Raw genomic sequence first — 18,419 nt, 5'->3', positions numbered from 1 at the left:
CTACTTCTATCTCCTATAGCCACGCAATCTTCGTTTCCCTCACATTTCCTTAGCTGTGTTCAATCGAGTCCCTATTCTTCCCCTACCTTCACCATCAATTTTCCTCATACCCAATGCTGCTAGCACTCTTATCTACAATCTGTTTTTATCATAATGTCTAATTATTGCCGTACTTATCATCTAAAAATATAAACTGCAATTGTGCATATTTTTCCAGGTGAACATTTGTCATTGTTTATTTAACTTTTTTACTAGATACAGTTTAACATGCCTACTAAAATCTATGAAAGCAAAATGTGTAGAATGCTTGCGTAGATGTAAGAGAGGGCCTGATGGACCTGATCTTCCCAGATTAAATAAATCAATAAATTTAAAAAAATAGTTGGGGTATTTGAAGGAGGTTTAGTTCTCATTTCGCGTAGTTCTTGAACTCCATTTTGTATCTATATGGAATGTACTCCTGGATAGGACTAGTTAATACAGCAAGAGCTTCACAACTTTGTTCTACATGAACTTAATTTCTTGTGAAATAGGACTAACGTACGAGTGCAATACATTTTCATTCATTAACCTGCCATGCAATGAGCAGGGAAATATTGTAACTGTTATAACACCCTTTCAAGCAAAAATATATCAGGCATGTGCTCATCTGGCTTTCATAGACCAGCTGCAGTCTAGTTTTTAACTGTCTAAAACATAAAAAATGAATAAGATTAGTTTTTGCAGGATGAGCGCAATAATGAGCTTCTACTGCACAGATTTTTGGGACAAAATACTATATACCTCCGAGTGCGATAGACATCCACTGTTCATTTATCTTGCAATGTGCTAAAAGCACATTAAATAATTTAGCTTCATTTTTAATACTGCAAATAGAAGAAACAGGTCTCCCGCAAATCTTCTGTTGTCCATTTAGTATCCTCCAGAAAATTACAAAGAGGAGTAACTAGTATATACAGCAGTAGACCACCAGGTGGTTTTAATCAGTTATCTCATACAACGTAGGACTCCCTTGGATGATATCTCACCTCTCTCCTTTAGTCGAATTTGCATTTGAGTATTAGGTGCTTTATGTGCATCTACAAAAATGTAGTATTTATACTTGCCAACACTAGGCAGCAAATTATTCAACAACTGTAAAACAGAAAATGTAGAAATTATTTACTGGTTGATGAGCATCACTAGCAGCTTTTCCTTGCAACTGATGTGTACAAAGTCCACCTTGTCTGTCACTTCGATTTGTTTCTAAATGTCAGTCGATCACCGAGAAGTTCTTTTAATATGCTTTAATTGACTTTGTGATCTATAATCCTCAAGAATGAATATTTTCTTTTTCACACAGTTGTTCAACTCTCTTTTGTACCCATCTGAAACGTAAACATGGAAGAGATTAGTATTTATAGCATGAGCTTAAACATTGTTCTACATGACAATTACTTCCCGTAAAGTAGGACATACCGACAAGTCCGACACTTATACCCCTGTTAAACTGCCTAGCAAAAGCGCTATGTAGTTTTTAAACTGGTTTAGATCCTTTTCTATGAAGAAGGTAGCAGAAATCTGCTTTTCTGACTTTCATAATCCAGCTGCAGTCTAAAATATAATCATCTAAAACATAGAAGTTGAATAAGTTTTTGCAGGCTGAGCGACATAAAGAGATACTACTTCTAGCTATTTTAGACAAAGTACAAATTATCTTCGAGAGCGACTGACTTCCTCTGTTTACTTTATCTTGCGGTGTGCTAGTACCATTTAAAACAACTTAGCTGTATGAATGGTCACGATACCAAGAGAAATAGCTTCTTTCGCGTCTTGAACGTTTTCTGTTGTCCACTTCGAATGCATCTGAAAAATAAAAAAAGAATAATTAGTATCTGCAGGAAGAGCGCCACAACAAGGTATTACTCAATTAAATGATACAAAGAGATACTCTCTTAGATAATATCTAGTCTCTGCACTTTTGTTAGCCTTGCATTCGTGTAGAGAGTGTTTTACAAGTTCTAGCTGACTTCGTAATTTCAAAAAAATGTGAAAATATGTTTTCCTGTTACAAATATTATTCAGTTAGTTCTGCACACAACTGAAACATATAAAATGAATAAGTTATTTTCTTGTAGACGAGCATCAAGAATGGATTTGCTTGCAGTCTATATTTTGCAAAATACAAATTGCCTGTCAGATTGCAATCCGTAATGTAGCATGGCGGAAACTATTTCAAGGAGTTCTATTTTATATCTCGCTCAGCTATTGAACTCTACTTTGTATCCTTCTGAAACATAAGGGTGGATAAGATCAGTTCTTACAGCATGAGCTTCACAACTTTGTTCTATGTGACAGTTATTTCTCGTGAAAAGAAACTTACATGTGAGTCCAATACATAATCATTCATTAGCCTGCCTAGCAATGAACTGGGAAATATTTTAACTGCTTTCATTTCCTTTCAAGCAAAACGATAGCAAAGGTGTGCTCTTCTGACTTTCATAAAACAGCTACAGTCTAAATTGCACCATCTAAAATATAAAAGACGAATAAGATATGTTTTAGCAGGATGAAAATATCATACTTTCCTATTGCAAACAGTACGCATTCAATTTTTCTCACATCTGAAATGTATAAATGATTTTCTGGTCGACGTGCATCAACAATGGATTTGATTTATTGAGTCAGGCAGCAGTAGCCGGCCGACACAGATGCAGCAACAAGGAAGTAAGCGATTATGAGACTTTTACGAGTTCCTAATAAGGTGTCATTTATATAATTTCATCTGTTTGCTTTGACAGTTTAGTTTCTTGAGGTTTTGCGTGTTAATTTAATATCCAATAGCCACAGTTTTTACGTTTTCGTCTGCGTCGGAAAGTAAACCGATTTTGTCACATATTAGAAGTTCCTAATCATGGGCCAATAATTTAGTTTTACCTGTCTGCTTCGTTAGTTATGTTTTTGCATCTGTGCATATTAATCTAATTCGTTAGACACAGTTCCTGCGTTTTCGTCAGCGTCAACAGTAGAGTTCCGCAGCACGTGCCGATAGTCTGTTACATGGATAGTTTAGTTTTCCACTGTCTTTAATGTGGAAGGGGCCTTTGATTGTTGCTTGCGGATGCGAACCGATTTGGTGACGCTTCGCTCTCAGCTCCAGGCTCTGATGGCTTCAGTTACACAGCTTGAAGCTGCAGTGGATGGGCACCACTGTTGAGGACCGGCCATGGGGATCCAACGGACGTCCAGCACGTCCGAGTCCTCCAATCGGTCCTCTCCGGTGGCCGGCCCAGTTACTGCTCGCTCTGAGGCTGACCCCTCACCTGTGGTCGAGTGGAAGGTCGCCTCGGGGCGTAGCAGGCGGCGAAAGTCTTCATCTACATCTACATTTATACTCCGCAAGCCACCCAACGGTGTGTGGCGGAGGGCCCTTTACGTGCCACTGTCATTACTTCCCTTTCCTGTTCCAGTCGCGTATGGTTCGCGGGAAGAACGACTGCCGGAAAGCCTCAGTACGCGCTCGAATCTCTCTAATTTTATCTTCGTGTTCTCCTCGGGAGGTATACGTAGGGGCAAGCAATATATTCGATACCTCATCCAGAAACGCACCCTCTCGAAACCTGGACAGCAAGCTACAACGCGATGGAGAGCGCATACCTTGCGGAGTCTGCCACTTGAGTTTGCTAAACATCTCCGTAACCCTATCACGCTTACCAAATAACACTGACGAAACACGCCGCTCTCTTTGGATCTTCTCTATCTCCTCCGTCAACCGGACTTGGTACGGATCCCACACTGATGAGCAATACTCAAGTATAGGTCGAACGAGTGTTTTGTAAGCCACCTCCTTAGTTGTGACTTCGTAGGCTTTCCCGGCGTAATAAGTCTTGAAAATCTCTTCGGGTTTGCTGCCGGATCCTAAAATCAACTTGACTCGATATTTCGGTGATCCAACTGGTCGCCATCTTCAGGAGAATGCTGCTTGCTGATGAGTCCCGCTGAGAACTAACGCCTGGCTGCAAAAACGACGTCCTATATAGCCGACCGTGCAGTACACGGCGCGTGCGCCGCCCGTCACAGTTGCTGCCCTCCAAGACAGGGAAGGGGCGCCGCCCCTGTTAGAAACTTAGCGGCAAAGATATATCGCACTCATGGTCGCACCGAAGAACGTTCAATTTTGATGCGGGATAGTACCGGATTCCACGTCCTGCTAAGAGGAAACCCATTGTCTCTATTGATTAAATTATCCGCCAACCTAATTTCAATCGCCTCTTATAAACACTATTCCAAAAACTGGAAATGTTGGCAACTACCACCGTTTCGTCATACTTCATGCCGTGTCCCTCATTTAAACAGTGTTCTGCTACTGCCGATTTTTCCGGCTGTTGTAGCCTCGTATGGCGTCGATGTTCCACACACCTGTCATGAACTGTGCGAATCGAACGACCAATATAAGCTTTCCCACACTGACACGGAATTTTGTATACACCGGGTTTCCTAAGCCCCAGATAATCTTTTACAGAGCCAAGTAATGCCCTAATCTTAGAAGGCGGTCGGAACACACTTTTGATGTTAAAATTCCTTAAAATTCGTCCAATCTTAAATGATATACCTCCTGCATAGGGAAGAAAGGCCACCGATCCATGTTCCTCTTCATGCACCTCCAGAGATGGTCCAAACTCCATAGCCCGACGAATCTGCTTCTCGGAGTATCCATTATCCTTAAAAACAGCCATCAAATGCGCAAGTTCTTGGGTTAAGCTGTCCGCGTCGGAAATGGCATATGCTCTCCGTACCAAAGTCCTGAGGACGCCACTGCGTTGATAGGGTGGATGACAACTCGTAGAATGCAGATACCGATCTGTGTGCGTCGGCTTTCGGTGAACACTGTGTCCCAAAGTACCATCTGGTTTTTTATAAACCATAACGTCTAAAGTGATTGGATGCTTCCATTTTTAGACGTTATGGTTTATAAAAAACCAGATGGTACTTTGGGACACAGTGTTCATCGAAAGCCGACGCACACAGATCGGTATCTGCATTCTACGAGTTGTCATCCACCCTATCAACGCAGTGGCGTCCTCAGGACTTTGGTACGGAGAGCATATGCCATTTCCGACGCGGACAGCTTAACCCAAGAACTTGCGCATTTGATGGCTGTTTTTAAGGATAATGGATACTCGAGAAGCAGATTCGTCGGGCTATGGAGTTTGGACCATCTCTGGAGGTGCATGAAGAGGAACATGGATCGGTGGCCTTTCTTCCCTATGCAGGAGGTATATCGTTTAAGATTGGACGAATTTTAAGGAATTTTAACATCAAAAGTGTGTTCCGACCGCCTTCTAAGATTAGGGCACTACTTGGCTCTGTAAAAGATTATCTGGGGCTTAGGAAACCCGGTGTATACAAAATTCCGTGTCAGTGTGGGAAAGCTTATATTGGTCGTTCGATTCAGCACAGTTCATGACAGGTGTGTGGAACATCGACGCCATACGAGGCTACAACAGCCGGAAAAATCGGCAGTAGCAGAACACTGTTTAAATGAGGGGACACGGCATGAAGTATGACGAAACGGTGGTAGTTGCCAACATTTCCAGTTTTTGGAATAGTGTTTATAAGAGGCGATTGAAATTAGGTTGGCGGATAATTTAATCAATAGAGACAATGGGTTTCCTCTTAGCAGGACGTGGAATCCGGTACTATCCGCATCAAAATTGAACGTTCTTCGGTGCGACCATGAGTGCGATATATCGTTGCCGCTAAGTTTCTACCAGGGGCGGCGCCCCTTCCCTGTCTTGGAGGGCAGCAACTGTGACGGGCGGCGCACGCGCCGTGTACTGCACGGTCGGCTATATAGGACGTCGTTTTTGCAGCCAGGCGTTAGTTCTCAGCGGGAATCATCAGCAAGCAGCATTCTCCTGAAGATGGCGACCAGTTGGATCACCGAAATATCGAGTCAAGTTGATTTTAGGATCCGGCAGCGAACCCGAAGAGATTTTCAACACCTCCTTAGTTGATAGACTACATTGTCTTAAGGACTCTCCCAATGAATCTCAACCTGGTACCCGCCTTACCAACAATTAATTTTATATGATCATTCCACTTCAAATCGTTCCGCACGCATACCCCCAGATATTTTACAGAAGTATCTGTTACCAGTGTTTGTTCCGCTATCATATAATCATACAATAAAGGATCCTTCTTTCTATGTATTCGCAATACATTACATTTGTCTATGTTAAGGGTCAGCTGCCACTCACTGCACCAAGTGCCTATCTGCTGCAGATCTTCCTGGATTTCGCTGCAATTTTCTAATGCTGCAACTCCTCTGTATACTACAGCATCATCTTCGAAAAGCTGCATGGAATTTCCGACACTATCTACTAGATCATTTACATAAATTATGAAAAGCAATGGTCCCATAACACTCCTCTTTGTCACGCCAGAGGTTACTTTAACGTCTGTAGACGTCTCTCCATTGAGAACAACATCCTGTGTTCTGTTTGCTAAAAACTCTTCAATTCAGCCACACAGCTGGTCTGATATTCCGTAGGAACTTACTTTGTTTATCAAGTGACAGTGCGGAATTGTATCGAACGCCTTCCGGAAGTCAAGGAAAATGGCATCTACCTGGGAGGCTGTATCTAATATTTTCTGGGTCTCATGAACAAATAAAGCGAGTTGGGTCTCACACTATCGCTGTTTCCGGAATCCATGTTGATTCCTACAGAGTAGACTCTGGGTTTCCAGAAATGGCATGATACGCGAACAAAAATCTACAACAGATCCATGTCAGAGATATAGGTCTATATATAGTTTTGCGCCTCTGCTCGACGACCCTTCTTGGAGACTGGGACTACCTGTGCTCTTTTTCAATCATTTGGAACCTTCCGTTCCTCTAGGCACTTGCGGTACACGGCTGTTAGAAGGGGAGCAAGTTCTTTCGCGTACTCTGTGTAGTGTCGAATTGGTATCCCATCAGGTCCAGTGGACTTTCCTGTGTTGAGTGATTCCAGTTGCTTTTCTATTCCTTGGACACTTATTTCGATGTCAGCCATTTTTTTCGTTTGTGCGAGGATTTAGAGAAGGAACTGCAGTGCGATCTTCCTCTCTGAAACAGCTTTGGAAAAAGGTGTTTAGTATTTCAGCTTTACCCGTGTCATCGTCTGATTCAATGCCATCATCATCCCAGAGAGTCTGGATATGCTGTTTCGAGCCATTTACTGATTTATTGTTAAGACCAGAACTTCCTAGGATTTTCTGTCAAGTCGGTACATAGAATTATACTTTCGAATTCACTGAACGCTTCACGCATGCCCTCCTTACGCTAACTTTGACATCGTTTAGGTTCTGTTTGTTTGAGAGGTTTTGGATGCGTTTAAACTTGCAGTGAAGCTCTCTTTGCTCTCGCAGTAGTTTCCTAACTTTGTTGTTGAACTATGGTGGGTATTTTCGCGTCCCTTCTTAGTTTTACTCGGCACGTAACTGTCTAAAACGCATTTTACAATTGCCTTAAACTTTTTCCATAAACACTCAACATTTTCAGTGTCGAAACAGAAATTTTCGTTTTGATCTGTTAGGTAGTCTGAAATCTGCCTTCTATTACTCTTGCCAAAAAGATAAACCTTCCTCCCCTTTTTCATATTCCTATTAACGTCCACATTCAGGGAGACCGATGACCTCGCTGTTCGGTCTCCTCCCCCAAACAAAACAACTCAACCCGCTACTTTTGATTAAAAGAGTTTAACGTAGAAAAATATGTACTTACCTCTTTTACGTTAGTCATGGATTGATAAGAACGTTGAGGACTGACTGACAGTTACACTACCGACGCCTGACGTTGGAGCTTCCAACTATCAGTAAGCCCACCCTCTGTGACTGCCCGGATCTTGCAGACTGAGGGGAAACCTCTGGAACAGGACAAGCAGCCATGTCTGGCCGAAGATCAGTATCAGCCGGAGAGAGGGCCTGAAACCGGTTCGTCAGACAAACTGGAGAGGCCATCCCTTCAGGCCTCCCACGGGGCCGCACGTTAGGCCTTACCAGTTAGTCTGACAAACAGGTTCGAGGTGCTGTTTCTGGCTGACACTGAGCAACGTCAGGCGCGTAATGGGGCCCCTTAGGGATATGGCAGCAAGAGAGGAGAAGAAAACACATGTGCACTCCGTGTGCATACCGGGGGGAGTCATTCCATATGTGGAAAGTGTCCTGCCGGATGCCATGAAGGGTACAGGGAGCACCCATCTGCAGGTGGTCGCTCATGTCAGCACCAATGATGTGTGTCGCTATGGATCGGAGGAAATCCTCTCTGGCTTCCGGCGGCTATCTGATTTGGTGAAGACTGCCATTGTCGCAAGCGGGATGAAAGCAGAGCTCACCATCTGCAGAATCGTCGACACGACTGACTGCGGACCTTTGGTATAGAGCCGAATCAGAGGCTGAGGCGGTTCTGCGAACGTGTGGCCTGCAGATTCCTCGACTTGCGCCATAGGGTGGTGGGGTTTCGGGATCCGCTGGATAGGTCAGGAGTCCACTACAGACAGCAGGCGGATACACGGGTAGCAGGGGTTGTGTGACGTGGACTGGGTGGTTTTTAAGGTTAGATGGCCTCGGGAAAGTACAGAAAGGGCAACAGCCTCAAAGGGTGCAGGGCAAAGTCAGGACATGCGGGGACCAAGCAGCAGTCGGTATTGTAATTGTAAACTGCTGAAGCTGCGTTGGTAAAGTACCGGAACTTCAAGCTCTCATAGAAAGCACCGAAGCTGAAATGGTTATAGATACGGAAAGCTGGCTGAAACCAGACATAAATTCTGCCGAAATTTTTACAAAGGCACAGAAGGTGTTTAGAAAGGAAAGAACCAGAGCTCCAAGTGCTAATAGAAAGAACTGATGCTCGAATGGTTATAAGCACTGAAAGCTGACTAAAGCCGGAGATAAGTTGAGCCGAAATTTTTGCGCTGAACATAACGGTGTTCCGAAAGGATAGGCCAAACATAGTTGGCGTGTCTGCTGTTGTTAAAAGTAGCTCATGTTGTCGCGAAACTGAAGCAGATCGTTCCTGTGAGTTAATATGGGCAGAGGTCATTTTTGGTAACCGGAATAAAATAATACTTGAATCCTTTTACAGACTTTCCAATTGAGATGATGCAATTGGTGAAAGATTCAATGAAAACTTGAGTTTAATTTCAAATATATACCCCACTCATATAATTATAGTTGCTGGTGACTCTAATTTATCCTCGATATGTTGGCGAAAATATATGTTTAATTCCGGAGGTACGCATAAAACATCATCCGAAATTGTGCTAAACGCTTTTTCTGAAAATTATTTCGAGTAGTTAATTCATGAGCCCACGCGAATAGTAAACACTTGTGAAAACACACTTGAACTCTTGGCAACAAATAATCCTGAGTTAATAACGAAAATCAAAACGGATACAGAGGATAGAGAACACAGGATTGTCGAAGCGAGATTTAATATTGTAATCCCCAAATCCTAAAAAAATAAACTAAAGGCATACCTAATCAAAAAGTCTATAAAAATTCACACGACGCATTCCTGAGAGACAATCTATACTCTTTCCAAATTAACAATGTAAGAGCCGACCAGATGTGGCTTGAATTCAGAGAAACAGTGTCCGCAGCAATAGATTGATTTACACCAAATAAATTAACAAACGACGGAGCAGATTCTCCTTGGTACACAAAACGGGTCAGAACTTGGCAAATTTAAAAAGACACAAAATGTCCAAGATAGGAGATCTTTTACAGAAACTCAAAATTGAGTGCAAGATGCTTATAATAGTTTAAGCAACAAAAACTGGTATCGAAACCTGGCAGAAAAACCAAATACATTGTGGTCAAACGTGAAATATGCTAGCGGCAAGATACAATCAATGCCTTATCTGCGCTTTAGCAATGAAGATACTATCAAAGACAGTACTGCCAAAGAAGCGTTACTAATCACAGCTCTCTGAAATTCCTTCATCAAAGAAGACGAAGTAAATGTTGCAGAAGTCGAATCTAGAACATCTGCCAACTTAGCGGAGAAGTAGATATCCTTGGAGTAGTGAAGTAATTAGAGGTGTGTGATACAGAAAATAAATTCATTGTTCAGGATCATCAATCAAACAGTCATCTAAAACGCCTTACAAAAGTTCCCATATTGTTACTCGATCAAGTGAAATGTGGAAATAATTTTTGCAACATCTACATCTGTATGGATACTCTGTAAGTAGCATTTAAGTGCCTGGCAGAGGGTTCATCGAACCACCCTCACAATTCTGTTTGTCCAATCTCGTTTAGAGTGCGGAAAGAACGAACACCTATATATTTACGTACAAGCTCTGTATTCACTTATTTTATCATGGTGATAGTTTCTTCCTATGCAGGTGAGCGTCAACAAAATTTTCGCATTCGGAAGAGAAATTTGGTGATTTAGATTTCGTGAGAAAATTTCTCCGCAGTGAAAAACACCTATGTTTTTAATTATGTCCATTCCAAATCCTGTATCATTTCATTGACACTCTCTCCCCTATTTCGTCGTAACACACAACATGCTGCCCTTCTTTGAACTTTTTCTATGTACTCTTTTAATCCTGCCTTGTAACGATCCCACACTGCACAGCAGTATTCTAAGCGTCCTACCAATAAAACACGGTCTTTGGTTAGCCTTCCCCACAACATTTTCTGTATGTTCCTTCCAATTTAAGTTGTTCATAACTAAAATTCCTAGGTATTTAGTTGAATTTACGGCCTTTAGATTTGACTCATTTATCATGTAACCGAAGTTTAATGGATTCCTTTGAGCACTCATGTCGAGGCCATCACTCTTTCGTTGTTTAGGGTCAATTGCCAATTTTCGCACCATACATATATCTTTTTTAAATCGTTTTGAAATTCGTTTTGATCTTCTGATGACTTCACTAGTCGATAAACGGCAGCGTCATCTTGAAACAACCTAAGTAACTTTTCTGGTCCATACTGTATACCAATTAGGTTCCTTTCAGTAGATGGTGATTCAATAGCTCCATACTTAACAATCATATACAACCGTTCGCTCGACGAAAGATCCGTATCCAAAGACTGGAAAGTTGCACAGGTCACACCAATATTCAAGAAAGGTAGTAGGAGTAATCCACTAAAATACTGGCCCATATCATTAAAGTCGATGTGCAGTACGGTTTTGGAACATAAATTGTGTTCGAACATTGTGAATTATCTCGAAGAAAACTGTCTATTGACACATGGACTTAGAAAAGATTGTTCTTGTGAAACACAAATAGCTCTTTACTTGCACGAAGTGTTGAATGCTGTCGACAACAGATATGAAATTGATTCCTTATTTCAGTATTTCCGAGAGGCTTTTGACACTTTACCACACAAACAGCTTGTAGTGAAATTGTGTGCTTATAGAATATCGTCTCAGTTATGTGACTTTCTGTGATTTCCTGTCAGAAGGGTCACAGTTCGTAGTAGCTAACGGAAAGTTATCGAGTAGAAGAGAAGTGATTTCTGGCATTCCCCAAGGTAGTGTTATAGGCCCTTTGCAGTTCCTCATCTATGTAAACGATTTGGGAGACAATTTTGAGCAGTCGTCTTAGGTTGTTTCAAGATGACGCTGTCGTTTATCGACTAGTGAAGTCATCAGAAGATCAAAACGAATTGCAAAACGCTTTAAAAAAGATATATGTATGGTGAGAAAATTGGCAATTGACCGTAAACAAAGAAAAGACTGAGGTCATCGACATGAGTGCTCAAAGCAATTCATTAAACTTCGGTTACATGATAAATGAGTCAAACCTAAAGGCCGTAAATTCAACTAAATACCTAGGAATTTCAGTTATGAACAACTTAAATTGGAAGGAACATACGGAAAATGTTGTGGGGAAGGCTAACCAAAGACCGTGTTTTATTGGCAGGACGCTTAGAATACTGCTGTGCATTGTGGGATCGTTATAAGGTAGGATTGAAAGAGTACATAGAAAAAGTTCAAAGAAGGGCAGCATGTTGTGTGTTACGACGAAATAGGGGAGAGAGTGTCAATGAAATGATACAGGATTTGGAATGGGCATAATTAAAAACATAGGTGTTTTTCACTGCGGAGAAATTTTCTCACGAAATCTAAATCACCAAATTTCTCTTCCGAATGCGAAAATTTTGTTGCCGCTGACCTGCATAGGAAGGAACTATTACCATGATAAAATAAGTGAATACAGAGCTTGTGCGTAAACATATAGGTGTTCGTTCTTTCCGCACTCTACACGAGATTGGACTAACAGAATAGTGAGGGTGGTTCGATGAACCCTCTGCCAGGCACTTAAATGCTACTTACAGAGTATCCATACAGATGTAGATGTTGCAAAAATTATTTCCACATTTCACTTGATCGAGTAACAATATGGGAACTTTTGTAAGGCGTTTTAGATGACTGTTTGATTGATGATCCTGAACCATGGATTTATTTTCTGTATCACACACCTCTTAAACTCTATTTTGTATCCATCTGTAACGTAAGCATTGATAAGGTTAGTTATTACATCACGAGATTAGCAACTTTGTTCTACATGAGAGTAATTTCTCGTCAAGTAAGACTTACATACGAGTCCAGTAATATAATCTCATTAATCAGCCTCGCAATGTGCTGGGTAGCATTTTAACTTGTTTATACCTCTTTCGAAAAAGAACAGGCAAAAATGTGTTCTTCAGACATTCATACACCTGCTGCTGTCTAATTTGTAATCATCTATAACATAAAAATTGAGTAAGATAATTTATTGCAGGATAAGTGACAAAAAGACATCCTACTTCAGATTTCTGAGACAATGTTGAAGTTCCTGCCGAGTGCAATTGGCTTCCACTTTTTAATTTACCTTGCAGTGTGCAAGTAGCAGTTAAAATAATTGAGCTTCAATTTTTATCGCGCGACCATCAGAAAGAGCTTGTTTGCATGTTCTGTTGCCTATTTCCTACACATCTGAAAAATACAGAAAGATTAATTAGGATCTACAAGATGGGTAACACCAGGTGGTTTTACTCAGTTGTCTGATACAGAGCGGGACTCCCTTGGATAATACAATCCTGGAAATGGAAAAAAGAACACATTGACACCGGTGTGTCAGACCCACCATACTTGCTCCGGACACTGCGAGAGGGCTGTACAAGCAATGATAACACGCACGGCACAGCGGACACACCAGGAACCGCGGTGTTGGTCGTCGAATGGCGCTAGCTGCGCAGCATTTGTGCACGCCGCCGTCAGTGTCAGCCAGTTTGCTGTGGCATACGGAGCTCCATCGCAGTCTTTAACACTGATAGCATGCCGCGACAGCGTGGACGTGAACCGTATGTGCAGTTGACGGACTTTGAGCGAAGGCGTATAGTGGGAATGCGGGAGGCCGGGTGGACGTACCGCCGAATTGCTCAACACGTGGGGCGTGAGGTCTCCATAGTACATCGATGTTGTCGCCAGTGGTCGGCGGAAGGTGCACGTGCCCGTCGACCTGGGACCGGACCGCAGCGACGCACGGATGCACGCCAAGACCGTAGGATCCTACGCAGTGCCGTAGGGGACCGCACCGCCACTTCCCAGCAAATTAGGGACACTGTTGCTCCTGGGGTATCGGCGAGGACCATTCGCAACCGTCTCCATGAAGCTGGGCTTCGGTCCCGCACACCGTTAGGCCGTCTTCCGCTCACGCCCCAACATCGTGCAGTCCACCTCCAGTGGTGTCGCGACAGGCGTGAATGGAGGGACGAATGGAGACGTGTCGTCTTCAGCGATGAGAGTCGCTTCTGCGTTGGTGCCAATGATGGTCGTATGCGTGTTTGGCGCCGTGCAGGTGAGCGCCACAATCAGGACTGCATACGTCCGAGGCACACAGGGCCAACACCCGGCATCATGGTGTGGGGAGCGATCTCCTTCACTGGCCATACACCTCTGGTGATCGTCGAGGGAACACTGAATAGTGCACGGAACATCCAAACCGTCATCGAACCCATCGTTCTACCATTCCTAGACCGGCAAGGGAACTTGCTGTTCCAACAGGACAATGCACGTCCGCATGTATCCCGTGCCACCCAACGTGCTCTAGAAGGTGTAAGTCAACTACCCTGGCCAGCAAGATCTCCGAATCTGTCCCCCATTGAGCATGTTTAGGACTGGATGAAGCGTCGTCTCACGCGGTCTGCATGTCCAGCACGAACGCTGGTCCAACTGAGGCGCCAGGTGGAAATGGCATGGCAAGCCGTTCCACAGGACTACATCCAGCATCTCTACGATCGTCTCCATGGGAGAATAGCAGCCTGCATTGCTGCGAAAGGTGGATATACACTGTACTAGTGCCGACAATGTGCATGCTCTGTTGCCTGTGTCTATGTGCCTGTGGTTCTGTCAGTGTGATCTGGGACAATGAATTCACGGTGTTCTTATTTCAATTTCCAGGAGTGTATTTCGGCTCCCTCCTTTTGTCTGCCTTGCATTCGATTAATGGGTATTTACAAGCTTTAGCTGTATTCGTCATTAAAAAATCTGCAAAAATATCATGTAATCCAATTTAAAATAGTATCTATGAATTCCTGCAACCATCTGAAACGTAGGAAACGTACAAGTTATTTTCTGGTCGACGAACATCGCCAACAGCTTTATCTTGCAACTGATATGGTACAAAGTACAATTTGCCTGTCAGTCCAATTTATTCCCACATTTCAGTCAATCGCGTCGAGTGGTGGAAGCTATGTTAAGGAGTTTTAAGTGATCTATTGACCGATAATCCTCAAGAATGACTGTACATTCTATTTCGCACAGCTCTTGAACTCTGTTTTGTAACCATCTGAGACGTAAGCATGAATAAGAGTAGTTATTACAGAATTTGCTTTCACGACTTTGTTCTATGTGACAGTTACTTCTCGTGAAGTTGGACTTATGTACGAGTCCAACGCATTTTCCCTCATGAACCTGTCTCATAGTTTGCTGGGTAGTATTTTGACTGATGTAAATCCATTTAAATCAAAGACGTAACTGAAATGTACTCTTTAGACTTTCATAAACCAAGTGCAGTCTAATTTGTAATCGTCTACAACACAAACGATGAATAAGGTTTGTTTTTACCGGATGATCGACATAAAGAAATTCTACTTTATAGCTTTTTGAAAGAGAGAGTATGGCTCACCTTCGACTGCATTTGACTTCCACTGTTTATCTCGCAGTGTGCTAATAGCATAAAAAAGAATTTGCTTCATTTTCAGTAATGTACCCAGCAGAAACAATTTCCTTCGCTTCTTGGAAATCTTCCGTTTCCCATTACGCGGGCATCTGAAAAATAAGAAAAGGAATAATTAGTACCCACGAGGAGTGTTACACTAGGTGATATTACTCAGATATCTGACGCAAAGCGGTACTCACTTGGGTAATATCTTGTCTCTTTTTGCTAGCCTCGTATTCGCCTATGTTAAAAACTGTAGCTGAATTCTTCATCAAAACTTCTGCAAAAATATAATGCAGCAAATTATGCGCACATCTGAAACACAGAAATTATTTCATAATTGATGACCATCAGTAACAGATTTTCCGTGCAACTGTTACCGTAAAATCTAAATAATCTTTCTTTTTAAAGTACCGGACCTAGTTAGAGTAAGAATACTCAGTGGAAAAAGTATTCGAGTCATTACTGAACATTTGCTATTTGCCACGAAAACAAATCATAATAATAATAAAATAAAGATTAAGAAGACACAAAAGCATATAATCCTCTAATACAACACGATCGAGTAGGACTAAAATAGTTTAACTTTCTACGTTAGCAGACTATCGTCAAAACTTTCTTCACAAGAAACCTTGACGTTCCGTGACATGATATGACGATCTATTGATGATCAGTGTGAATATCGCCCTTTGAAATGCACTGTGGAATGTGTTGACATGATTTGACGTCAAGTGACACGATGTGACAGCGTCGCCCAGCGTTCAGACCATGTGCAGAACGCAGTGCTAACTACAGAGATATTTTTACTCTATGAAGACAACCAAAGATAACATTTAATAACAGAACGATTACATCCTTCAAGATGCCGAGCACAAGATAGACCATTACGGTCGAAAGTAAACATAAAAAACATGTGTAATATTTCAAGCACCTAATGAAATGAAAGTACCGGAAGAACCACGGGATTTAGGGTGTTTGGGGGGAGATAAACTAAAGGAACGAGAATAAATCTAATATTATTTCTAATCAACCAAAAATAAAATAAAAAAATCACAAACAGAAATTCCTGGAAAATACGCTGAACGAAAAGATACAAAAGACAGAAAAGTGCAATCGAATATTTCACTTAACCTAGATAGCACAAACGAAGACTGTGACACTAGAAACACCCTCCAACCCTCCCTCCTCCCTCCCCCCACCTCCCCCCCCCCCCCCCCCCCCCGCACACGCAACTGCAATCCAGTGTTTCACTTGACGTAACAAAAGTTTAATAACTCTCATTTCAGAGAGATTTCCCTTCTACAAACAAACTACAATAGGACAGTAAATGATGAAGGTCTTAAAAACTTACTTACGAACCACAGACAACTCCACAAAACATATTAAACATACATATACATACACACACACACACACACTGAAACGGTATTGAGAACAACAGAATATTCGAACACTACTCCAGAGCAAAGAACAAACACAAATATTCAAAGTAAAAACTAACTGCAAAGATAACTAACAGCTCAAAATCTGAAACCAAATAAACAGAAATAACGAGCCAAGATTCGATCCCTTTAAACTGAAATATTACTACAAATCATAACACAAACACAAACAGCCACCATAATGAGTGACCCACCGCAACAACAACATGACCCTTATGTAAACAATACTACAACAACATGACTCTTATGTAAACAACACATTTCAAATGCACCGCGAGCCCACAACGTCACGTTCGAAAAATGTTCTTGGAAATCATCCTCGTTTCACTCGCAGACATTTGAGCTTTGCTCTCAGTTTCCTACCAAACTTCACCGTCAACAAACATGTAACGTTACAGAATCAGCAAAATAATAAGAAACACCACTGTAATTATAATCACCTATCGTTTCACGTGCAACAATTTAAGTTGTGTTCTCCTCTTTCAACACAGTCTTAGCACGGAAATCGTGCGAAATGCGGAAAGAAACAGACAAATATTTGTGAGGAGCAAGAATATGAAGATCATTGCTACTACTTTCTCTAGCAACAATTTAAACTGTGTTCTCAGATACACCCTAACCACGTCCTCGTAAATCACGAAATATTTACAATAAACAGCATAGTTTACGAACATCATAGTTTACTACACCAGCTTCTAAGACAAGCACAGATAACATCCAATAACAGGCCACTTACATTCTCCGCGTCGTAAATTCATGTCGGTACTAGGGAGAGCAAAGCAGACAGATGATAACGTATATTTAGGGAAAATGTGTTTTTCAAAACACCATGCTGTTACAGACGACTTACAATACACTGCCAGTATGAATAAATGTGAGTGAGCCCTTGACACGTGAAGTTCTTAGGAGAGTGTATGATTTGTAGAATTCCAATTTTTTTCTCATTAAAACATTTATATGCGTTTAGGTTACTCCAACGCAAACTGCTTCAGAGAAACATGAGTGGTCTGCAAAATCAAATTACTCTGAATGTAACTGCCACATTTATTATCTCCATATTCATTACACATCCATGCTTCTAAGAACCTGTATTGTCAGTCCGGTGAATGGATACGTTTTTTGGGCGTCACGAATTGGCTCAACTCAGATGTTTGGTGATGCCTTACCTTCTGACTGCCGTCATAGTTCCGTGCTCTTACTTCAATATACGGTTTTCTTAAGGTTTTGGTGACAGTCCCGATAAGTTCACGTTGTCCACCTATCATCTCATCTCGAACTGTTGCTAAGCAACGTTGTGAGTTCCTGAAGGGACTCCTCTATTGTTAAGAAATGTGGCACGAAGCGATTCGCTGTTCATTCACTCTTAGAGGACGTGCGGAAAAGTATCACAGCTTTTAAGGGTAATTAGCCAGCGATAATAGCAGGCCATAACTAGGCTGGGACACTTCATGCAAAGCCCTGGGATCCCTGAGGAAAAAGAGACCGAAGAAAAAAAAAATGAAAATGGAAGGAAAAAGGTGATGCCTTACCTTCTGACTGCCGTCATAGTTCCGTGCTCTTACTTCAATATACGGTTTTCTTAAGGTTTTGGTGACAGTCCCGATAAGTTCACGTTGTCCACCTATCATCTCATCTCGAACTGTTGCTAAGCAACGTTGTGAGTTCCTGAAGGGACTCCTCTATTGTTAAGAAATGTGGCACGAAGCGATTCGCTGTTCATTCACTCTTAGAGGACGTGCGGAAAAGTATCACAGCTTTTAAGGGTAATTAGCCAGCGATAATAGCAGGCCATAAC

The 18,419-nt window shown here is 42.0% G+C and overlaps 1 long non-coding RNA gene across 1 annotated transcript; it reads right to left on the bottom strand.

Annotated features, from left to right (window-relative positions):
- Positions 1-1,686: 1,686 nt before the first annotated feature.
- On the bottom strand, positions 1,687-15,463 carry LOC126271163 (uncharacterized). The gene is made up of 3 exons (XR_007549145.1): positions 15,383-15,463; positions 15,150-15,292; positions 1,687-1,845 (listed from the first exon to the last, which is right to left on the bottom strand). It is a non-coding gene; the product is annotated as an uncharacterized LOC126271163 (long non-coding RNA).
- Between the last annotated feature and the right edge of the window lie 2,956 nt (positions 15,464-18,419).

This window comes from Schistocerca gregaria, chromosome 1 (genome assembly GCF_023897955.1).
Source record: "Schistocerca gregaria isolate iqSchGreg1 chromosome 1, iqSchGreg1.2, whole genome shotgun sequence".
NCBI classification, from domain to species: domain Eukaryota; kingdom Metazoa; phylum Arthropoda; class Insecta; order Orthoptera; family Acrididae; genus Schistocerca; species Schistocerca gregaria.
This window is presented reverse-complemented; position numbering and strand designations above follow the sequence as displayed.